We start from the raw sequence: 24,914 nt of genomic DNA, 5'->3' as shown, positions 1-24,914 counted from the left end.
AACTTGCACCTACAGGTAAGCCTAGATTAAGGCTCATTATGCCTTTCTCTTGCAGGATTCGTTTTTCCACGTTTTTCAGGGGGGTTTACTTCCTCTTTAAACTCCAAACTATGGAAGGTTAAAGTGGTTGTAAACCCTCACATATACCCAGTGAAGGGAATATCCTCAGGTGATACACAGAGATTAAACAAATCCTCCTACATTAGTTGTATATGTTTATCTGCTATCTTCTTTTCCCTACAGCCATTCAAAGTGCAGAATTTATGCTTTGAGAATTCAGGGGGCAGAGAGCTGAAGCCTGCACAGAATCCTGACCTCAACCCGATAGAAAACCTTTGGGATGAATTAGAGCGGAGACTGCGAGCCAGGCCTTCTTGTACAACATCAGTGCCTGGCCTCACAAATACGATTCTGGAAGAATGGTGAAACCTTCCCATATACACACGCCTAAACCTTGTGTACAGCCTTCCCAGAAGAGTTGAAGCTGTTATAGCTGCAAAGGGTGGGCCAACTCAATATTGAACCTTACAGGCTAAGACTGGGAGGCCATTACATTTCATGTGCGTGTAAAGGCAGGCGTCCCAATACTTTTGGTAATATAGTGCATACCATAGTGTGTGGACTGTATAACTTTCCTTAAAGCGGGAGTTCACCCGAAAAACAATTTTTAACATTAGATTGATGCTCATTTTGTCAAGGGGAATCGGGTGTTTTTTTTTTTAATCGAAGCAGTAATTACCGTTTTAGAGATAGATCTTCTCCGCCGCTTCCGGGTATGGGCTGCGGGACTGGGCATTCCTATTTGATTGACAGGCTTCCGACGGTCGCATACATCGCGTCACGAGTAGCCGAAAGAAGCCGAACGTCGGTGCGGCTCTATACGGCGCCTGCGCACTGACGTTCGGCTACTTTCGGAAAATCGTGACGCGATGTATGCGACCGTCAGAAGCCTGTCAATCAAATAGGAACGCCCAGTCCCGCAGCCCATACCCGGAAGCGGCGGAGAAGATCCATCTCTAAAACGGTAAGTACTGCTTTGATTTAAAAAAAAAAACACCCGATTCCCCTTGACAAAATGAGCCTCAATCTAAGGTTAAAAATTAAGTTTTTGGGTGAACCTCCACTTTAAGACCAAATAATATACACCGAATTGGGTTATTTTCACCAAAGAAATGTAGCAGAATACATTTTGAGCTAAATTTATGAAGAACAATTATTTATTTGCAAAATTATATAACAAAAATTAAGAAATATAATTTTTTCCCCCCAAATTTTTGATCTTTTTTCATTTATTTAGCAAAAAAAAAAAAGCCAGGTGGAATTAAATACCACCAAAAGGAAGATCTAGCTGTGTGAACAAAATGCTAAAAATGTAGAGTACAGTGTAGCATGACCGCGCAATTGTCATTCAAAGCGTGACAGCGCTGAAAGCTGAACATTGGCCTGGGTGGGAAGGGGGTAAATGTCCCCAGTATTGAAGTGGTTAAGCACTGGCAAGCAGCAATGTAATAATAGTTTTTGGGATTACATTAGCCAATAAGAGTATCACTCCAAACCTTCTACACTGCTAGGTGGCTAACACTCTACTACTGGTTTATTACCTTGAACATCATATCCTAGAGGACCTAGAACAATGATGCAAACCACGTGTAAACCAGGTTTTATTAAATTATTAAAAACTTGTTAGCATTCCAATTACACTGACAAGCTGGAAAACCAGCTCCAATTGCCAAGCACTCTATCATTATTATTGTTCTAGTGCAGATTACCATCAGCAGTGTCTCTTGGGAGCCCCTAGCGGCTCTACGTGATACTGCATTCAGCTCCCGGCTTCTTCCTGGGTGACCTCGTTTCCATGGTGACCGCATTGCACCTGAGCTCGGTGCCCGTGAAGCTCTCCGTGAGGGGATTAGGAGCCGGGAAGGGCCCGGAAGGCTCCGGAGCTTCCTCGGGGGGCACCGCACAGTACTGCAGCCAGAGGTTAGAGCCCTGACAGCGGGTGTTACTGTACAGCAAACGTGAGCTGAGAGCTGCGGTCAGCAAGAGGCCTCCCGTCATGCATCGCTTTATTGTGAGTGGTAGCTCGGGGAGATAGGGGACAGCCGGACTGAGGGACCGACCGGGCCAGCCGACATGACTCTCCTCAGGAGCTGCATGGCATAGGAGACGCTTCTTCTGTGTGTTCCACACCTATTGTGGGGTAAGCTGACAGACATATCATTGTATTGTGCCTCTTACTACTGTTCCTGTCCTTCTCATACCCTGCCCTCCTCATATCCTGCCCTCCTCATACTCTGACCTCCTCATACCCTGCCCTCCTCATACCCTGCCCTACTCATACTCTGACCTCCTCATACCCTGCCCTCCTCATACTCTGCCCTCCTCATACCCTGCCCGCCTCATACCCTGCCCTCCTCATACCCTGTCCGCCTCATACCCTGCCTGCCTCATACCCTGCCCTCCTCTGACTTTCTCATACACTGTGCAGTCCTCCTCATACCCTGCTTTACTCATACCCTGCTTTACTCATACCCTGCTTTACTCATACCCTGCCCTCCTCATACACTGCCCTCCTCATACACTGCCTTCCTCATACACTGCCCTCCTCATACACTGCCCTCCTCATACACTGCCCTCCTCATACCCTGCCCTCCTCATACCCTGCCCTCCTCCTACCCTGCCCTCCTCCTACCCTGACCTCCTCCTACCCTGACCTCTTCATACACTGCCTTCCTCATACCCTGACCTCCTCATACACTGCCCTCTTCATACACTGCCGTCTTCATACACTGCTCTCCTCATACCCTGCCCTCCTCCTACACGGACCTCCTCCCACCCTGACCTCCTCCTACCCTGACCTCCTCCTACCCTGACCTCCTCCTACCCTGACCTCTTCATACCCTGACCTCCTCATACACTGCCCTCTTCATACACTGCCGTCTTCATACCCTGCTCTCCTCATACCCTGCTCTCCTCATACCCTGCTCTCCTCATACCCTGCTCTCCTCATACCCTGACCTCTTCATACCCTGACCTCTTCATACACTGCCTTCCTCATACCCTGACCTCCTCATACACTGCCCTCTTCATACACTGCCCTCTTCATACACTGCCTTCTTCATACACTGCCCTCTTCATACCCTGCCCTCTTCATACCCTGCCCTCTTCATACCCTGCCCTCTTCATACCCTGCCCTCCTCATACCCTGCCCTCCTCATACCCTGCCTTCCTCATACCCTGACCTCCTCATACCCTGACCTCCTCATACCCTGACCTCCTCATACACTATCCTTCTCATTCATTCTCCTCCTCATACCCTGAGCCCCTCATACACTGTCCTCCTCATACTGTCCCCCTCATACCCAGATCTCCTCATACATTGTCCTCCTCATACACTGTCCTGCTTGTAATTATACTCCAGTATACCATAGTATCATCTGACAAAAAGATCTAAAAACACTGAGGCAGCAGACTTTGTTAAAATTAAAGCGGAGTTCCTACTAAAATAAAAATATTAAAAGTCAGCAGCTACAAATACTGCTGACTTTTAATAATCAGACACTTGCCTGTCCAGGGTCCAGCGATGCAGGGGAATTAAGCCCCGCTCGTCCCCCCTCCTCTCTGCGGCGCCGGCATCACTGCTGTGGGCGCCCGGGCACGCACTGCGCGAGCCCTGCTGTGCACTGTGATTGGCTGATCTGGAACCTGTGACGTGAGGGAGAGGTGACCTTCCTTCATGGTGCCGCAGAGGGTTTCCGCTCCCCCCTCCAAAAAAACAATTACATGCCAAACGTGGCATGTCAGGGGGGGTCACCTTTCCTTAAAGTGGAAGTTCCATTTTTGGGCGGAACTTTGCTTTATTATTTGTGTCATTCTCATAACTTTTGGGTACGGCTGTAGATCATAAAAATATGATGAATGCGGGACATGTGTGAGAGATCAGTTATAAAAACACAGAAAATATGGAGGAATGGCTGCAGCTTATTTTGCAGAAAATTTTAATACGACTGTTCTTGAAAAAAGTGATTGCTCACCCCAACTTTGTGCAGTGATATCTGAATGATGCCTGCAGCTACAGGCATCATTCAGATATCACCGTCTTCAGCCGCCGTATCTGTGCACGATAAGAATGATCAAATCGGTAGTTCTGCTGCTTGATCGTTCCTATAGGCAGCGGCAGGTGATGTCCCCCCCCCCCCCTGCCGCCGCCATCCGGTGCTTCTCCGGGCTCTCCCGTTCCATCGGGGGCCCGGAGAGCGAATCGGTCAGCGCTGGCTGGGAAGCATAGAGATGACTGGTGACCAGATGGTCACCAGTCATCTCTATGACCGTCGGAGGCCCAGGTGCGACGTTATGACGTCACGCCCGGTACCCTGAAGTAAACAAAGCCGCAATCGTGGCTGTCGGCATGAGATCAGTGAATTTTTTTCACGATCTCATGCTTGTAAGCCTGGAGGAGAGATGTGGGGTCTTATTGACCCCACATCTCTCCATAAAGAGGACCTGTCACACTGATTCCTATTACAAGGGATGTTTACATTCCTTGTAATAGGAATAAAAGTGGTCAAAAGAAAAAAATGTAAAAAAAAAGTGTAAAAATAAAACAATGAAGTAAAATAAAATATATATATATATTTTTTTTTTAAAACGCCCCTGGTAGCTCGCGCTCAGAAGCGAACACGCACGCAGGTCCTGCCCACATATGTAAACGCAGTTCAAACCCCACATGTGTGAAACAATTCTAGCACAGGACCTTCTCTGTAACTCGAAAATTGTAACCTGTAAAAAAAATTTAAAGCGTCGCCTATGGAGATTTTTAAGTACCGAAGTTTGGCGCCATTCCATGAGTTTGCGCAATTTTAAAGCGTGACATGTTAGGTATCTATTTACTCGGCGTAACATCATCTTTCACATTATACAAAAAAATTGGGCTAACTTTACTGTTTTGTTATTATTTAATTCATGAAACCGTTTTTTTCCCCAAAAAGGGCGTTTGAAAAATTATTGCGCAAATATCGCGTGAGAAAAAAAGTTGCAATGACCGCCATTTTATTCCGTAGGGTGTCTGCTAAAAAAAATATATAATGTTTGGGGGTTCTGATTAATTTTCTAGCAATTTGTTTTTGATTTTTACATGAAGGAGAGAAGTGCCAAAATTGGTCAAGTGGTTAAACAACTCTCTCTCTCTCCAAAGACCAGGCCACTTTTTGCGATTCGGCACTGCGTCGCTTTAACTGACAATTGCGCGGTCGTGCGACGTGGCTCCCAAACAAGCTTGACGTCCTTTTTTCCCCCCCACAAATAGAGATTTCTTTTGGTGGTATTTGATCACCTCTGTGGTTTTTATTATTTGCACTATAAACAAAAATAGAGCGACAATTTTGCTATAATATATATCCCCCAAACAATTATATATAATTTTTTTTCCCCCTCAGTTTAGGCCGATATGTATTCTTCTACATATTTTTGGTAAAAAAAAATCGATAGTTTTATGGCATTTATAAATTATTTTATAATTTTTTTTTTTTTTACTAGTAATGGCGGCGATCAGCGTTTTTTTTTTATATCATGACTGCGACATTATGGCGTACACATCGGACACTTTTGACACCATTTTGGGACCATTGTCATTTTTATAGCGATCAGTGCTATAAAAATGCACTGATTACGGTAAAAATGACACTGGCAGTGAAGGGGTTAACCTGTAGGGGTTGCTGAAGGGGTTAAGTGTAACCTAGGGAGTGCTTATAACTGTTAGGGGGTGTGGCTTGCCGTGACACATTACTGATTGCTGTTCCCTATGAGAGGGAACAGACGATCAGTGACATGTCACTAGGAAGAATGGGGAGATGTTGTGTTTACACTGACATCTCCCCGTTCTTCAGCTCTGTGACCCGATCGCGGGACACCGGCAGACATTGAGTCCGCGTGCACAGTCACAGAGCTCGCGACAGGGTCGGGAGCGTGCCACCACAAGGCGGCAAATTAAAGGGGACGCCCATTTGCGCAGCCGTGCCATTCTGTCAGCATAAAAACTTGCGCGGCGGTCGGCAAGTGGTTAAAAGAGGATTTCGGGAATGGCAAAAAAAATACAAAAAAATCATACTCACCTAGGTGAATGTAGCACACATCCCCGCTGCAGCTGTCCCCTGCCGCCTCCAAGAGCGATCAAACACGACTGACTGCTCAGCTCTCAGTTTTTAGCCTGCAGAGAACCAGAGACTCGCTGAGAGGCCCGGACAGCTGCCGGTGCAGGCTTCTGGGCTGATTCTGACCATATGGACGGGATCTTTTTAGAGCCGGGACCAGCTCTGTGACATTAGCTGACTGCTGAAAACGGGTCACAGGAGTGCAGAACTAACTGCAGTCCTGTGACCCACAGAAAATGTATAACCTAAAAAGCTTTGGCCATACTTCTCCTTTTAGGGTCCTTTCACACTAGCGGACCGTTCGTCCGCTCATTACAAGTCCGTTAACGGACTTGTAATGAATCCCTATGGGAACGCGTCCGTTAGCGGATGGAGCATCCGCTAGCGTCCGCGTCAGTCGGGATCCGCTTTTCCGAACGGAAGGAACCCTATTTTTTTTCCGTTCGGCGGAGCGGAACTGATGCAGACGGACAGACGGTCCGTCTGCATCAGGTTCCCCATAGGGCAGAGCGGAGCAGAGACAGGGCGGTCTCTGCACTGTGTGCGGGGACCGCCCTATCCACCGACAGCTGAGCGGGGACCCCCGCTGAGCCGACGGAGACACACGGAGCGGACCCGGAAACGGTCCGCTCCGTGTGAAAGAGCCCTTAAGGCCCTTTTCACACAGAGCAGACTCCGAATAAATCAGCAGAGGATATGTCTGCTGATCCCCTGATAATCAGAGCAGAGCAGCGGAGTGACAGGTCCATGTCTGCTCAGTTTAGACAGCCACTCTGCGCTATGTACCGGCATGTGCAAAACTGACACTTTAATGTTAAAAACATTCTAAGGCTGGGTTCACACTACGGTTTTCCCGTCCGTCAGCCGCATACGATTTCAGTATTGAAAACGTACGGGCCCGGACGGGAAAACGTATAGATAGACAATGCATTGCAAATCGTATGCACTCAGATGCATCCGGGTGCGTACGATTTGCTGGAAAAATGTTTTTTAAACGTACGCAAAACCGTGTTCAACCACGGTTTTGCGGTCGTTTTTAAAACAGTATGGCAAACGCATACGTTTTCCTTTAACATTAATGTCAATGGAAAACGCACATATGCGCGGTTCCATACGTTCCCGTCCGTTTCAGCCGCATACGGTTTTTCATATAAATCGTATGCGGCTGACGGACGGAAAAACCGTAGTGTGAACCCAGCCTAACAAAGTAGGGACATTTTTTTTTATGTATGCTTTGGATTGCAAGGATGCATACAGCAAAAATAATTGTCTTTAGTAGACTTTACTGCCGTCTGTGTTCTTGTTGGGAGATTATCATATCCTGTCCTGGTGACAGTTGGTCACAGGGACAAAAACTGAGGGACACACTCCCCAAGAGGGGTCTAATATCAGAGAGGTTGTAATCCTTCATCCATTTATTCAAAACAAAAAAGAAATGGTATTGCTGGTATTCTACCCCAAAATTAGCCTGTTTCTGATAAAAAAATACCCTGAGTAAAAATACCCAGTTGCACACCACGTCCATTCTACTATCTACGTCTTTGCTATCCACGAAAAGCTGTATGATTTTTCCCTTGCAAAGACAGACCAGCTTGTTGGTCTCTGGCTTTGGCTCCCTCTCTCCTGCAAGCCACTGCAGGTCCACCACTTGATAGGAATCCAAACTATTAATTTGGAACATAAAGGGGGGGGGGGGGGTAGGCCAGAGTCAGTAACCAGGATGCTAAGTGGTTGCTGGCACTAAAAACCATTGTTCAGGGATCCCAAAGTGCTAGGCAAAAGAACCGGATTGACAAGCAGAGAGTGTCTGCAACCCGAGGTAAGTATTACTTTGTTTCGTTTTTTTGCCTGGCTTTAGGTTGGCTTTCAAGTAAAACCCTGCAATAATATTCATGTCTACACACAAATACACTATACAGTACTCTACCTTTTAATTTATTATTGTTTGGTCTCTAGCACATCTCTCTCTCTCTCTTTTGGGGAATGGTGTGCTGGATGCACTCCCCCCTCCCCCCCCCCCTATCTCCTCTACTCCCACTTACAGCAGTTATCCATTATATCTCCTCACCTTCAAACCATTAATAGACATCCAACACATCCACCCACCCACTTCACTGTATAGCGGCCCCAGATTACCCCTTCCCAACACACACACATTCCTGCTCTCAGCACAATCCTCCTACTTCTCCCCCAACAACAGTGCATGCCGCCTCACTCCCTCCTCCGCTCATGGGGCTCCCCCTCATCCCCGACAGTGTATGTTATGAACCAGCTAGCGCCTCCTGCTTTACAGCCAAAACTTCACCAAACAGTGCATTTTTCCCTGACCAACATTGACTTTGACCCCTCAGCTCACAGTGCATACCCATGTAGTGACTACCTTACCCCTTCACAGGCCCCCTGATCCTGCATATACTGCCCACAATCATACCCTTTGCACTACTCCTCTGCGCATATTTAATTCAAAGCCAAATTGTTAAAGAAAATAAAAAATGTTGATGTGGCGTTTCACTCGACTTCTGCATACAAATGTGGTCCTTGTGCCCTTTTAAGTTGGACACTACTGATTTAAAGGGTCACTAAAGGAAAAAAATGTTTTAGCTGAAATGACTGTTTACAGGGTATAGAGACATAATAGTTAACTGATTCCTTTTAAAAATGATTAAAAAGGGATAAAAACCAATCATACAATGTGCCTGCAGTTTAGTTTCATTTTTGCTGTTGTTTGCTGGTTCTCTGATGTACAGAGAGCCACTAGAGGGCAGTCAGCCAATAGAGAACAGTGATACTTTGTCTAAAACTCCTCAGCACCAATCCAGTTTCGTTTTACACACAGTAATCACACCTCCTTGATTAGTGACCACCGTGAGAAATCTCCCAGTACTGTGGTTATCAGGAAACAGGCAACCAGGAAGTGTCCAGAACAGAGAGGATTTACAGCAAAAACGAACAATGAGGACATGAAACCAGGACTGCAGTAGGGTAAAGGAAGCTATTTAGCTAAAAAAAAAAAATTCCTTTAGTGACCCTTTAACCACTTGACCTCTGAAAAATGTACCCCCCTTCATGACCAGGCCATTTTTTGCAATACGGCACTGCGAAACACTGTACTCAATAAAAGTATTGTTCGTTTTTTTTTTCCCCATAAATAGAGCTTTCTTTTGGTGGTATTTGATCTCCACTGCATTTTTTATTTTTTGCATTTTAAACAAAAAAAGACCGACGTGTTTGAAAAAAATAAATATATTTTTTATTTTCTGCTATAAAACATATCCAATAAAGAATGTAAAAATCGTTTTTTTTTTTTTTTTTCATAAATTTAAACCAGTGTGTATTTTGCTACATGTTTTTGGTAAAACAAAAACCTAATAAGCGTATATTGATTGATGTATATATAGCTTCTATAACTTATTATGTATTTATTTTATTTTTTTAAAACTAGTAATGATGATTAGCGACTTGTAGAGACACTGCAATATTGCAGTGGACAAGCAGACATTTTTACACTTTTTGGGAACCAGTGACAATAATACAGTGATCAGTGCTAAACATATGCACTGTTGCTGTACTAATGGCACTGGCTGGAAAGGGGTTAAACATCTAGGGCAATCAAAGGCATAACTGTGTGCCTAGCCAGTGTTTTTGTGTACGCAATGTGCTGTTTTTACTAGGGGAAGAGATCAATTCTACTCCCTGCTTTGCAGAGATACAGAATACATCCCTTCCTTCCTGTCAGAACTGAGATTTGCCTTGTTTATATAGGCATTTCAGTTCTCTGTGTATTACCAGCAATGGCAGGTGCTGGAAGATATCAACTGCCTGACACTCGCAGATCAGCTTCTGCTGTGAATATTCACAGCAGAAGGGGCCTGCTGGAGGTGCGCGTGCACCCCCTGCAGGCAGAAATTTGAATCGTGTGTATATATACGTGATCCTGTGCACAGCTGTGCCCTGTATCAGTAAAACTGCTATAGGGCAGTCAGCAATTGGTCAAGCTGTAATTTCTCACAGTGCCTTTAGTTATAATTTTAAGCATATCCATGGGCAAAATGTAAAATCATATATTCATATCCACATTGTATTTCAATTATTTCCAGTCTACTTCTACTAGTCCGAACAATCCTGAAGTCTGTAAACTTGCTTTGGGAAGATTCCTATGCATTTACTTCCTTGTATTTTGTGATACGTATTTACTGTGCTCTGTGAGTGGGCACTGTTGTCTGACATATTTCACAGAGCCTGCCTTCTGAACTACAGAGGTGCTGAGAGGAGGAATTTCTGGAGTCTGAGTCAGTATAGGTATCAGGCAGCAAGGTACCATGGGATATGAAGTCCTTAGGAATTAAAAGTAAACAGCAGAGGAGAAGCTGCAAAGCATGCAGGGAATCCAGGAAGTTGTGGAGATGGCCAGTAGATAGGCAGAACTCACAACATGAAAGGAGATTTTTCACGTAAGCTTATATTGGATAGTCACACCTAAGGCCGGGTACACACGGACAAACATGTATGGTGAAAGCGGTCCGTCGGACCGTTTTCACCATACATGTCTGCCAGAGGGCTTCTGTACGATGGTTGTACACACCATCGTACAGAAGTCCGCGCGTAAACAATACGCGGGGCGTGTCCGCGGTGTCGCCGCGTCGATGACGCGGTGTCGCCGCGTCGATGACGCGGTGTCGCCGCGACAATGACGCGGCGACGTGGGCGGCCCGCCTTTAAAATGCTTCCACGCATGCGTCGAAGTCATTCGACGCATGCGAGGGACGGCGGGCGCCTGGACATGTACGGTCGTCAGTACAGACCTACCGTACATGTCCGAGCGGGCAGAATTCCAGCGGACTGTTTTAAAACAAGTCCAGGAATATTTGTCTGCTGGGAAAAGGCCCGGCGGGCAAATGTTTGCTGGAATTCGGCCCGCTCGCGCCCACACACGACCAAACATGTCTGCTGAAACTGGCCTGTGGGCCAGTTTCAGCAGACATGTTTGGTCGTGAGTATGGGGCCTAACTGTTGTTTATGTTGTGACCATAGAGTTCCTTTTGTAGCGGTAGTCAACTGCACCTTTAAAAAAAAATGCAAGACAATGGCATAATGTGCTAGTATGCATTGCACACTAGGGGCCAGATTCAGAAAAGAGATACAACGGCGTATCTCCTGATACGCCGTCGTATCTATGCGCCTGATTCAGAGAATCAGTTACGCATAGATATCTCTAAGATCCGACAGGTGTAAGTGTCGTACACCGTCGTATCTTAGGCTGCATTTTCTGGCTGGCCGCTAGGTGGCGCTTCCGTATGTTTACGCAAGGAATATGCAAATTAGTATTTACGCCGATTCAGAAACGAACGACCGCCTGATGCTTTTTTTTTTAACGTTGTTTGCGTTTGGCTTTTTCCGTCGTAAAGTTACCCCTGCTATATGAGGGGTATGTGCGGCGTATCCTATGTTAAGTATTGGCGTCGTTCCTGCGTCGAATTTTGAAAATTTTACGTAAGTCGTTCGCGAATAGGGCTGGACGTCATTTACGTTCACGTTGATTCCAATACGTCCTTGCGGCGTACTTTAGCGCAATGCACACTGGGATATTTTACGGACGGCGCATGGGCGCCGTTAAAAAAAAACGTAAAAAACGCGGGGTCAAGTCAATTTTAAATACAACACGCCCCCAACATCCCCATTTGAATTACGCGGCCTTACGCCGCACCACATACGTTACGCCGCCGTAAATAAGGGCGCAAGTTCTTTCTGAATACAGAACTTGCACCCAAAGTTACAGCGGCGTAACGTATCTCCGATACGTTACGCCGGTATAAAGATACGCTCAGGTATCTGAATCCGGCCCTAACACTTTATGAAATACATTGTTTCTAACAAAAAAAAAGGTTTATTGAGTTTCATACACATTTTTTTATACAGGGTGAATGTGCAGTGGAATGTATATATGAAAAATATAACCCAATAAAGAAATTAACAAAAACCAACAACAAACAAAAGAAAAACAATGGTGACAGTTATTGCCATATTCAGTATTGACCATATGTTGCATAGAGAGGCATACAGATAATAGGAAGGAGATCAGGTGATGCAGAAAAAAACACTATGCAGATTAGGAGACACGGATCACGTTATGAAATACTTACCTTAAAACGAAGACCTTCAGTGCCCCGGCCCTCTAATTGGCCAGTCCACAATGACGTCACTTATGCACGTGCGGAAGTCATGGCCATGGCCCAGAGCTTTGAAGGGATGACACGGGTATGCTGTCCCTTCAGACTGCATGCACTGGTGATGCTACTGGCTGCGTGTAGTGTGAATATCCTCTAAACAGTGCAAGTTTAGAAGATATTCACTGTACCTACAGGTAAACATTATTATAGACTTGCCTGTAGGTACAATTAGAGAGGAAGACTTTACTACCACTTTAAATAATTTATGCTATTGTTTCAATTTAAATGAAGGTAACATATTTTCAACTGATTACTACCTTATTTAGGCTACTTTAACACTGTAGCCGCTCCGCGTTATCGGTAAAGAGTCATTTTAGCAGCACTTTTCGGCTGCTAACTGGATTGCTTTTAACCCCTGCTAGTGGCCGATGAAAGGGTTAAAAGTACCCATATTGCGGTGCTGCTGAAGTGCTTTGCAGGTGCTTCGGCATTGCTGCCCATTCATTTCAATGGACAGGGTGTTTTGGGAGCAGTGTCTACACCGATCCCAAACCGGGCCAAAGATACTGCTCGCAGGACTTATTATTTTACTGTTGGAAAGTGGAATGTTTTGTAAGAACAACTGACTTTGGGGGAACACCCCAAGGAGAGGATAAGACTGGCAGTTGGTGACAAATGTACCTCCAGTGACACATTTTAAGTGTGATTTAACAATTAAGTCTAGAAAGCACTTAGTGATTTCTCTCTTTGTGGGCCCTTCCTTTTTCTGGTGTTGGCGAGATGGAACTTCGGTCCCAATGTCTTGACCTCGCTGCACTCATTATATAGCTCACCCACAGCCCAGATCGTTCTGCAAGGCCACAAATTGGACCCGATACCCATCTCATCGGGCACTCGGCAGGGATGCCCGTTATCCCCCATACTGTTTGTCATATCCAATGAATCCCTAGCAATAGCGATACGGCAAAACCCATTTTGGGGATAAAGAGTGGGGAGAGTAGCCACAGTGTGCTTTATTAGCGGATGACCTTCTGCAAGATTATCCTACCAGGTGGCATGGGAAAAGGATCTGGCCATAGCCCCTGAGGTGGAGGACTGGCGTAAATGGAGCTCACAAATTCATAAAGGTATCCTTAATATTGCCTTGATTGAAGCAGGCTATAAAGTTCATGCCAGATGATATCTAGTGCCAGAGCGACTGTCAAAAAGTGTATCCCGGCTCCTCAGCCTTCTGCTTCAGGGGTTGTGGCCAGATAGGCACACCGATGCATGTGTGGTGGACGTGCCCTAAGGTTTGTCGCTTTTTGACGAGGGTCCATTTATTTATTTTCTCAGTCACGATGGTTAATATCACTAGGGATGCAAGTATCGACCTACTAAATAAGCCCAAAATACCCAGACCCTAATTTACTTTATGTTCCTTCTTCATATTCAGTTTATAGCCAAACGCTTGTTCTTCCTTTTTATGTGTGTATATGTGTTCACATGTTTACTTGACCCCTTTAGGAAGATTTAATCCGACTGCCATGGTCTTCTTTTGTTCGCTAGTCAGGAATCACTTTTAGGCCGAGTACTCACGAGCAGACATGTCCGATGAAACCGGTCATCGGACATGTCTGCCCGGGGACTTCTGTTCGATGGCCGTACACACCATCGAACAGAGGTCCGCGCGTAAACAATACGCGGGGCGTGTCCGCGGTGTCGCCGCGATAATGACGCGGCGACGTGGGCGGCCTGCCTTTAAAAGGCTTCCACGCATGCGTCGAAGTCATTCGACGCATGCGAGGGATGGCGGGCAGCAGGACATGTACGGTAGGTCTGTACAGACGACCGTACATGTCCGGCCGGACAGGTTTCCAGCGGACTGTTTTAAAGCAAGTCCAGGAAACAGTTGTCCGCTGGAAACCTGTCCGATCCGCCCGAAAATGGTCCGCTCGGGCCTACACACGGCCAAACATGTCTGCTGAAAATGGTCCGCGGACCAGTTTCAGCAGACATGTTTGGTCGTGAGTACGGGGCCTTAAAGTAATGCTATCACAAACCTGGCAAATCGGACAGCATATGCTGTTAAAAAAATGCATAAGCAAACAATGTTTTGTAGTTACTTCACATTTTGACATGCACTTTTTACTAAAGGTGACCTCTGATTATGTATTCTTTTCATCATTTGCTATATTGAATTGCCCATTGTGATAGGTTTACATTTAAATGTCTGAAAACCGTACATGTATCTTCACTTCTATACCTAATGCAAGCTTTCTAATTCACAAATGATTGTACTTCTGTCCAGAAAGATGCTGTTAGCTGTGCTGTTGCTTGAACAGCAGCTAGAACTGAAAATACCTGGCTGTTACAAATGTTCAAGTAGAACATTAACTTTAGCGGAAGATAAAATTGTTAACTACAACATGTGAAAATTGAATGAACTGCACAACCGCACTGGAATCAAGTTGTACTTTAAATTTTATTTTTTAATCAAGTTGACTAGGCTTTATTGGCATTATGGTTAACTAGCTGTTACATGCAAACAACAGAAGCCAATTGGTGATGTCATGTGCTCCATCTCACGTACGTATGTGCTATGCTGCATTATCTTGATGGGGGGGGGGCAGCTTTTCCCCAAGATTAGAATTTGAAAAATCTCAGTTAGGAACAAAATCTCCCTGAAAACACTGATGACAATGCCAGAGGGAATTTGTGTGGCTGGTACATCACCATTGCCTTCAGGGATACCCAGTAGTGAACACGAAAAAATGTAAAAGTATGTAAAAGTGAATAGTTTTCTGATGTGAATGTTTGTTTTTAAAAGGCATCTACTTTAAATGAGAGTGGTGTAAGCACATGAATTTGACCTGGCATCCAACCCTTGAAATTCTCTGTATAGAAAAGCTCAGGTAGGGAGAGGGAGAAACCACACAAGGAACTAATTAGTTGTGCTGCAGTGCAAGGTGCATGGGAACATGTTGAGAGAGTAGTCTAGAAAGTAAATAGTAAGCCTTATGCCTCGTATACACAACTGGTTTTCCCGTCGGGAAAACTGCCATGACAGCTTTTGGCCCGGAAAACCGGCCATACGTATGCTCCATCTCAGTATTCCCGACAGGAAAAACGCCGGGAATCCCGGCAGGAAAAATGAGAACATGTTCTCTTTTTTCCCGCCTTGATTCCCAGCGTTTTTTAAGCCAGCAGTTTCCCTACGGGAAACACTGCGGTAGAGCATACACACGGCCAAATTTCCCGACCAAAGCTCTCATGGCAGTTTTCATGTCGGGAAAACCGGCCGTGTGTAGGGGGAAAAAGCTACCGAGCAGGTTCTCGGTTTTCCCAGCAGACTTTTTACCGCCTGAAAAACCGATCGTGTGTACAAGGCATTTGGGAGATGCGCTCAAGAAGTCTCTTCTTTCACTGTCCCGTCACAGGAAAGGAGAGGACCTGTAAGCGTTATTTAAAAAAACTGCCATAAGTCCAGGCAGCTGGCGGATCCAGACTTTGGAAGTTGGGATGACACGCTGCCTCGACTGATCCTGGTGACATCAGTGGAGAGCGGACTTCAGACCGCTCTCCGCTGAAAACGGGTCACAGGAGTGCAAAACGAATTGTACCCCTGTGACCCTTAGGAGAAGCCCAGCCTTAAAAGCTTAGGGTGGACTTCTCCTTTAAGTCAAGCAGAGAAAAATCAGGTCTCTTGCCCTGCCAGACAGGTCTGTGCCTGTGTAAATCTCAGAAATGGCTAGATAGACAGAAATACAAATCCTTTGGCAGCTAAACCACATCCTATATATGTTTTTCACATATGCATTAAACTAATTGTCTGTCTGAGATTCAGCTAAAAGTGTAATCCTAGCCTTAACCTAACTAGTCTTAAAAATGTCCCCTCCCCCTCCTAACACCTATGCTGACTAAGCAATGCAAAAAGATTTATATACTTACCTATTCTCATCTCGCTCTGGTCTGGTCTGGTCACGGGTTCCACTGTGTTAGCCAGTGGCGGCTGGATAGTAGAGAAGAGAGTGCTCGACAATGGCCAGGAATGCCTGGGAGTGGTGATGTCACTCATAGGCTTTTTCATATCCCAGCACTCCCTCCTTTCACCTGCAGTAGCAGCTATCTGACACAGGAGCTGGATCACGTGACTGGAGTGGGCTGAAATCAGGTAAGTACAGGTGAAACTCGAAAAATTTGAATATTGTGCAAAAATTCATTTATTTCACTAATGCAACTTAAAAGGTGAAACTAATATATGAGATAGACTCATTACATGCAAAGCACGATAGTTCAGAATTGTGATGATTATGGCTTACAGCTCATGAAAACCCCAAATCCACAATCTCAGAAAATTAGAATATTGTGAAAAGGTGCAATATTCTAGGCTCAAAGTGTCCCACTCTAATTAGCTAATTAATCCATAACACCTGCAAAGGGTTCCTGAACCTTTAAATGGTCTCTCAGTCTGGTTCAGTAGGAATCACAATCATGGGAAAGACTGCTGACCTGACAGTTGTGCAGAAAACCATCATTGACACCCTCCATAAGGAGGGAAAGCCTCAAAAGGTAATTTAAAAAGAAGTTGGATGTTCCCAAAGTGCTGTATCAAAGCACATTAATAGAAAGTTATGTGGAATGGAAAAGTGTGGAAGAAAAAGGTGCACAAGCAGCAGGGATGACCGCAGCCTGGAGAGGATTGTCAGGAAAAGGCCATTCAAAAGTGTTGGGAACTTTCACAAGGAGTGGACTGAGGCTGGAGTCAGTGCATCAAGAGTCAACACACACAGACGGATCCTGGACATGGGCTTCAAATGTTGTATTCCTCTTGTGAAGCCACTCCTGAACAACAAACAACGTCAGACGCGTCTTACCTGGGCTAAAGAAAAACAGACCTGGTCTGGTGCTCAGTGGTCCAAAGTCTCCTCTTTTCTGATGAGAGCAAATTTTGCATCTCATTTGGAAACCAAGGAGCCAGAGTATGGAGGATAAATGGAGAGGCACACACTGCCAGTGTGAAGTTCAGTGTGAAGTTTCCACAGTCTGTGTTGATTTGGGGAGCCATGTCATCTGCTGGTGTTGGTCCACTGTGCTTAAGTCCAGGGTCAACGCAGCCGTCTACCAGGAGATTTTGGAGCACTTCATGCTTCCTTCCACAGATGAGCTCTATGGGAATGCTGACTTCATTTTCCAGCAGGACTTGGCACCTGACCACACTGCCAAAAGCACCAAAACCTGGTTCAATGACCGTGGGATTACTGTGCTTGATTGGCCAGCAAACTCGCCTGACCTGAACCCCATAGAGAATCTATGGGGCATTGCCAAGAGAAAGATGAGAGACATGAGACCGAACAATGCAGAAGAGCTGAAGGATGCTATTGAAGTATCCTGGTCTTCCATAACACCTCAGCAGTGCCACAGGCTGATCGCTTCCATGCCACGCCGCATTGAGGCAGTAATTGCTGCAAAAGGGGCCCAAACCAAGTACTGGGTACATATGCATGCTTCTACTTTTCAGAGGTCCAATATTGTTCTATGGACAATCCTTGTTTTATTGATTGCATGTAATATTCTAATTTTCTGAGATTGTGGATTTGGGGTTTTCATGAGCTGTAAGCCATAATCATCACACTTATGACAAATCACGGCTTGAACTATCTTGCTTTGCATGTAATGAGTGTAACTCATATTAGTTTTACCTTTTACGTTGCATTAGTGAAATAAATGAACTTTTACACAATATTCAAATTTTTCGAGTTTCACCTGTATATACCGTATTTTTCGCTCCATAAGACGCACCTAGGTTTTGGAGGAAGAAAACAAGAAAAAAAATATTCTGAACCAAATGGTGTACTAAAATATTTACTAGTGCCCATGAAATGCAGCCTGGCCTGTGCCAAAGAAATTCAGCCTGACCATTGCCATTATTGCAGCCTGACAATTGCCATGATTGCAGCCTGACCGTTGCCATTATTGCAGCCTGACCGTTGCCATTATGGCAGCCTGGCCGTTGCCATTATGGCAGCCTGACCGTTGCCATTATGGCAGCCTGACCGTTGTCATTATGGCAGCCTGAACGTTGCCATTATTGCAGCCTTACCTTTGCTATCGCTCGGACTGCTTTGTCTTCTGTCCCCTAGGTGTGATAGGATGCAGTGTGGGGGAGTGCTGTGTTGTCAGATGTCCCCTGGGTGTGATGGGATGCAGTGTGGGGGAGTGCTGTGTTGTTAGAGATGTCCCCTAGGTGTGATGGGATGCAGTGTGGGGGAGTGCTGTGTTGTCAGATGTCCCCTGGGTGTGATGGGGTGCAGTGTGGTGGAGTGCTGTGTTGTCAGATGTCCCCTAGGTGTGATGGGGTTCAGTGTGGGGGAGTGCTGTGTTGTCAGATGTCCCCTAGGTGTGATGGGGTTCAGTGTGGGGGAGTGCTGTGTTGTCAGATGTCCCCTGGGTGTGATGGGGTTCAGTGTGGGGGAGTGCTGTGTTAGATGTCCCCTGGGTGTAATGGGGTTCAGTGTGGGGGGAGTGCTGTGTTGTCAGATGTCCCCTAGGTGTGATGGGGTTCAGTGTGGGGGAGTGCTGTGTTGTCAGATGTCCCCTAGGTGTGATGGGGTTCAGTGTGGGGGAGTGCTGTGTTGTCAGATGTCCCCTAGGTGTAATGTGGTTCAGTGTGGTGGAGTGCTGTGTTAGATGTCCCCTGGGTGTAATGGGGTTCAGTGTGGGGGAGTGCTGTGTTAGATGTCCCCTGGGTGTGATGGGGTTCAGTGTGGGGGAGTGCTGTGTTGTCAGATGTCCCCTGGGTGTGATGGGGTTCAGTGTGGGGGAGTGCTGTGTTGTCAGATGTCCTCTGGGTGTAATGGGGTTCAGTGTGGGGGAGTGCTGTGTTGTCAGATGTCCCCTGGGTGTGATGGGGTTCAGTGTGGGGGAGTGCTGTGTTGTCAGATGTCCCCTGGGTGTAATGGGGTTCAGTGTGGGGGAGTGCTGTGTTGTCAGATGTCCTCTGGGTGTAATGGGGTTCAGTGTGGGGGAGTGTTGTGTTAGATGTCCCCTGGGTGTGATGGGGTTCAGTGTGGGGGAGTGCTGTGTTGTCAGATGTCCTCTGGGTGTAATGGGGTTCAGTGTGGGGGAGTGCTGTGTTGTCAGATGTCCTCTGGGTGTAATGGGGTTCAGTGTGGGGGAGTGCTGTGTTGTCAGATGTCCCCTGGGTGTGATGGGGTTCAGTGTGGGGGAGTGCTGTGTTGTCAGATGTCCCCTGGGTGTAATGGGGTTCAGTGTGGGGGAGTGCTGTGTTGTCAGATGTCCTCTGGGTGTAATGGGGTTCAGTGTGGGGGAGTGTTGTGTTAGATGTCCCCTGGGTGTGATGGGGTTCAGTGTGGGGGAGTGCTGTGTTGTCAGATGTCCTCTGGGTGTAATGGGGTTCAGTGTGGGGGAGTGTTGTGTTAGATGTCCCCTGGGTGTAATGGGGTTCAGTGTGGGGGAGTGCTGTGTTAGATGTCCCCTGGGTGTGATGGGGTTCAGTGTGGGGGAGTGCTGTGTTAGATGTCCCCTGGGTGTGATGGGGTTCAGTGTGGGGGAGTGCTGTGTTGTCAGATGCCCCCTGAGTGTAATGGGGTTCAGTGTGGGGGAGTGCTGTGTTGTCACATGAGTGTATTTTTAGTCCTGTTGGATCGGCTGATTAGCAGTACAGTACCTTTTGATCTGGTTCTATAGGGAGGGGCAGTGCCGTCTTCCCATCCCTCCCTTTCTCGTCATCAGTGTGCGGGGCATCGCCTCGGAATAAACGATCACATCTTACCCCGGGGATGTGAAGGGCGTTTTCCTGCACTGATCAGTAGAGGACGAGGGTCCAGTGACAGTGGATGGCAGGGCGGGGACCCGCTGTACAAGCTGTCTGTATCTTCCTGCCCTATCTCCTACACTTCTAGCCCAGCAGCGCTGCCTGATGAGCTGACCCGTGTTCATGTGGTGCTGAAATCTACGCGGTGAGTTCTCCATAGCGCTGTCATCGCTCGGCTGTCTAGTGATCGGCCAGCATCACCTAACCCCCGGCTGTCTGTAGGTATGTTTGGAATGACAGTGGAGATGATAGGAGCCGCATTGCAGATGTGAAGTGTGTTCCCGGACGGGTACAGTGCCGGTGTGTACATTTCATGTGGGAGTGTTTCTTCCTTATAATTCCAGGTTTATTACAACTTCTCCAATCTCTGCTCCAGAGAGATCTTTGTCTTTTATTATTGGGGACATTCAGCTTGCAATGCTCTCAGCCTTCAGGCTTTCTTTTGTTTAGGTGTTTTAAACAGCATGTCATCAGAAAAGGCAACTCAGCTGGAGAAACTAGGTCAGCTTTTGTAGCAGCAAGAACTTGATATGTTTTTAAGGTTTGGATTGAAATAAGTTATCCATGATGGATACAAAGGGAACAGAGCCTATTTGTCCATATGACCTACACCATGCTCTGTCTAGGGGGGGTAGCCTGGGATCCACCTGCTACTTTCATTCCACAGGAATGCAGATCTCTACATTATGTTGAAAGAAGATAATCATAACTGTCCTGTTTCATAAATGCCATATTTTCAATGGGTAAATTATTATGTTTAAAACAATTGTTAAAAAAAACAAAACAAGAAGAGCTGCTTCCCTCTTTTCGCCCAACAGCTGATGATTGGGGTCTCTCTTATCAGAAAACCTGCTGGTCAGTGATTTAAAAAGCACCAGCAGCAGATCAGTGGGTACCAGCATTTGGAGCTGCTTGGCTTGTCTGGTATTGATAAATCTGAGCACTGGTTAGCTGAAAGAGAGCACAGATTATCTTTCTATTTGAAAGTGGAAATGTTTTCTTGTCCTGCAGCTAATTGCACATGGCTTTCACTGTATGGCTCCTGCAGAGATTGCTTGTTGATTGCTGAAACTTGTTTGCTAAAATAGGATCAAAGCTTTCCTTTATTTATGTTCAGATTCTGAGACGTTCACAATGTCAGACTGATGTAGCTGCAGGATAATTCCTGAATCTGTGTCATAATTTGTAGCAAACATACAATTCAATCGTTTTGATTTACTAAAGCAAGATTGGAAAATCTGGTGCATCTGGGCATGGTAGCCAATCGGCTTCTAACTTTCAGCTTGTTCAGTGAAGCTTTGACCAAAAAACCTGAAAGCTAATTTTGCACTATCCAGTTTTAGTAAATCACCCCCCTAAATCTTCTGTTCTAGGTTTATTCAATGAGGAAAATTAGTTGCTATAAGTTGCTGCACTTGGCGCATAAGCATTTTTGTTTGTACTGTATTATTGAATAAAGCCAGTCAGTATTCATATGCGGCAGCCTGTGAACTGTTTTTTTTTCCAGAAGTTATCCTCCTTTTGTCTCTGTATGGGTGCAGCCATTTATGTGTGGACTGCAGTGCTGCATCTGATCAGCTAGAGAGCTTTCCTTCATTGGACAGATAAAAAGGCAGACGGGACAGACACATGTAATAGAAACTTAAGCAGGGGGTGTCTAGGGAGAGAACCGGAAGCATTATGTCAGCTGTCACTGTACCATTGTTCTGCAGTTAGAATTTTGCTCAGACACACCCATAAGATAGACATTTGGCAATCGTTTGTACAAAAGACATTAGAATCTAACTTCTTTTAGAAACGAATTTGCATTAAAGTTCGTGTGAGCATGTTCATTTTGTAAATTTAGTACAGGTTTTAGTATTTTTTATTTATTTTTTCCTAACTAGCTTTTAACATAATTTCAAATGCTTGTGCCATTAGATTAATGCAGGTTATTCCAAACTGCTGCTTCAGTGATCAATTATTTCACCAATAAGAAGTATTTACAGTATTGTGTTTTTAGATTGGAAATTCATTTAGCTTTGAATGACTGCTCTGGCAACTACAGATATTTTCAGTTATTGTAGACTAACAATGGAATCCCATATGGCGACTTGGTGATTGTTTTATTTGCTTGTGTATGCTTTTATATAGTGTTTGAAAACTATAGAACGTTTTCTGTACTTCTTATATCCAATGAAAGAAGCAGGAACAAAAAAATATATATATTAAAACTGATTGTAAAGTGCAATTCTAAAATGTGGAGTTTGGCTTCAATTTGCAAGTGTTTTTAAATCTGCAATTACATTTAACACTACACTTCCTCTTAGACTGGCAATGCTGCTGTCTGCTGTGCCCCCTATGCTCGTTCATCCAGAGTGGGGGCACGCTAATACAGAATGTATGTTACTGGCCAGATCAGCAGGTAAAAACAGAGGGGAAAAAGTCCCAAGAAACCTAATGAATCCAATAGCATCTAATAATCGGTAAGCTGCATTATATTACATTTTTGGTTTAGGTTTTAATACAACTTTTAGCAAGTTACAAGCACAGGGACCAGAATAAAATTAGGAGCAACTTTGTGTATACAAAGGTAAAGATTGGTATTTTTCAAATGGTAAACAGTATGTTCTGTGATTAGTGAAATATGAAGATAAGGATTGACCCAAAGTTGTTTATTAGGGGCCAGATTCTCAGTGGAGATACGACGGCGTATCTCCAGATACGCCGTCGTATCTCTGCGTTGCGCCATCGTATCTATGCGCCTGATTCTTAGAATCAGTTACGCATAGATGGCTGTTAGATCCGACAGGCGTAAGTCTCTTACGCCGTCGGATCATAACTGCATTTTTACGCTGGCCGCTAGGTGGCACTTCCGTCGAATTCCGCTTCGAGTATGCAAATTAGCTAGATACGCAAATTCCCAAACATACGCCCGGCCGACGCAGTAAAGTTACGCCGTTTACGTTAGGCTTTTCCCGGCGTATAGTTGCCCCTGCTATATGGTGGCAAAAGTGCGGCGTAACAATGTTAAGTATGACCGTTGTTGCCGCGTCAAAATTTAAAAAATTTGCGTCATTTGCGTAACTCGTCCGTGAATGGGGCTGGACGTAATTTACGTCCACGTCAAAACCAATACGTCCTTGCAGGGTATTAGGAGCAATGCACACTGGGAGATTACCACGGATGGCGCATGCGCCGTTCGTGAAAAACGTCAATCACGTCGGGTCACAGTACATTTACATAAAACACGCCCCCCGATCCAAATTTGAATTAGGCGGGCTTACGCCGGCCGATTTACGCTACGCCGCCGCAACTTACGGAGCAAGTGCTTTGAGAATACAGCACTTGCCAGTCTAAGTTGCGGCGGCGTAATGTAAATCGGATATGTTACGCCGCCACAGAGATACGCAGAACTACGAGAATCTGGCCCTTAGTTTATATATGCTCTAAAATATGTGATTTATATGAACTAAGTTGGAAAACGGCACAATATCAAGATGCAGCTTGGCCCAGAGTTCTTAGAATGGTTATTTTAGACATAAATTACAGCCCCATCCTCTGCAGATTTCCATTCTGCAATAATAAACTTTTCTAGTCAAGAATGTAATTAAATGACTGCAAGATATAGGAGACCTACCCTAGGTACAATTTGTCAAAGCTCTACAAGCAAGCAATGTCCGCCTATTAACTGTGACCCTGTCGCCCTTACCGAAAAAAAAATCCCATTGGATATAAAAGCTAATAAATATACTTACCTTTTCTCCATCTTTCCTCCATACTTCAGGTGTATGACATCATACCCCTTCCTATAAGACTCAGGAAATGCTTATATGGCCAAATCTCACACGATGATGCTCAAACACAGCACTGGAGCATGTTCTCATGAGACAGTTTTTCACTATAGTTTTGTTTTTGCATTTTTGAAATGCTCTTTTGCAGTGTTTTGGCATGAGGGTGGAAGAGCAGACCTTTCATTTTTGGCACAAGGACCTCTTTAATGTAGTAGAGTAACAAATGTCCCTGTGATCACCATGAGTTATGCTGCCCATACACTCTACGAAAAATCGCCCGAACAAACTTTCGAAAAACAAATGTTCGGCCATGAGTGCAAACGATATTGCCATCATGTAATGTTCAGTGAACATAAATAAAAAAAATCCATTTTTTTACATATACCTAGTGCAGAATGTTCGGACGGGAAACACATTAACCCTTCGATTTATCGTTCGTTCAGCAGAAAATTTCCAAACTTGTCCTTCATTTTTTCAGGCTCAAAAACGTGCCAAAGATTATCGATTTTGTGCCCATTAACTGTTCGAAAAACGAACGAACTGTCTGAACGACCGAATTTCGGCCGATTTTTCGTATAGTGTATGGCCAGCATAAGTCATGCAATCTTTTGGGTGGGACCCACGCAGGTCAGTTTTGACTCTGAACCTCTGGACTGGGGCTGCTAGCTGTAGCCTGTTTCCAGAGATGGGTTTGGTCATAGAGTAGCTGCATTTTGTCTGCTTCAAATTGATCACCATAATTGGCCAATCGTTATGATCGTGAAGTGATTATTCCTGACCTCTTGTACAGTATCCGCAGCTTTCAGTAGCTGCCTTGTTCTGCAAATGAAAGTTCCTACTAGAGCAGTCAGCTGCAAATAAAACAAATCACTACCCTACCAATTTACAGTTGTAGTTAAAGCGTTTGTAACCCTACTAATTTTTTATTGGCTCCTGTTACTTTTAAAGCATGTTAAACAGCACAGTGCTTGTGCTGTGTAATTTGGCCCCCTGTATCATCTAAAATACC

The 24,914-nt window shown here is 45.3% G+C and overlaps 1 protein-coding gene across 6 annotated transcripts in view; it reads left to right on the top strand.

Moving 5' to 3' along the window:
• The first annotated feature begins 1,816 nt into the window (after window positions 1-1,816).
• The window catches only part of CCDC92 (coiled-coil domain containing 92), a 60,124-nt gene continuing 37,026 nt past the window's right edge, over window positions 1,817-24,914 (top strand). For 2 of the 6 annotated variants that reach the window (XM_040347341.1, XM_040347340.1), the window contains exon 1: window positions 20,058-20,277. The gene's annotated coding sequence lies outside the window, so the exon portion shown is untranslated. Of the gene's footprint in view, window positions 2,201-20,057; window positions 20,278-20,332; window positions 20,355-24,914 lie in introns of those variants that run through there. The other 4 variants (XM_040347342.1, XM_040347339.1, XM_040347343.1 and 1 more) reach the window with 4 other exon arrangements.

This window comes from Rana temporaria, chromosome 1 (genome assembly GCF_905171775.1).
Source record: "Rana temporaria chromosome 1, aRanTem1.1, whole genome shotgun sequence".
Classification (NCBI taxonomy): Eukaryota; Metazoa; Chordata; class Amphibia; order Anura; family Ranidae; genus Rana; species Rana temporaria.
This window is presented reverse-complemented; position numbering and strand designations above follow the sequence as displayed.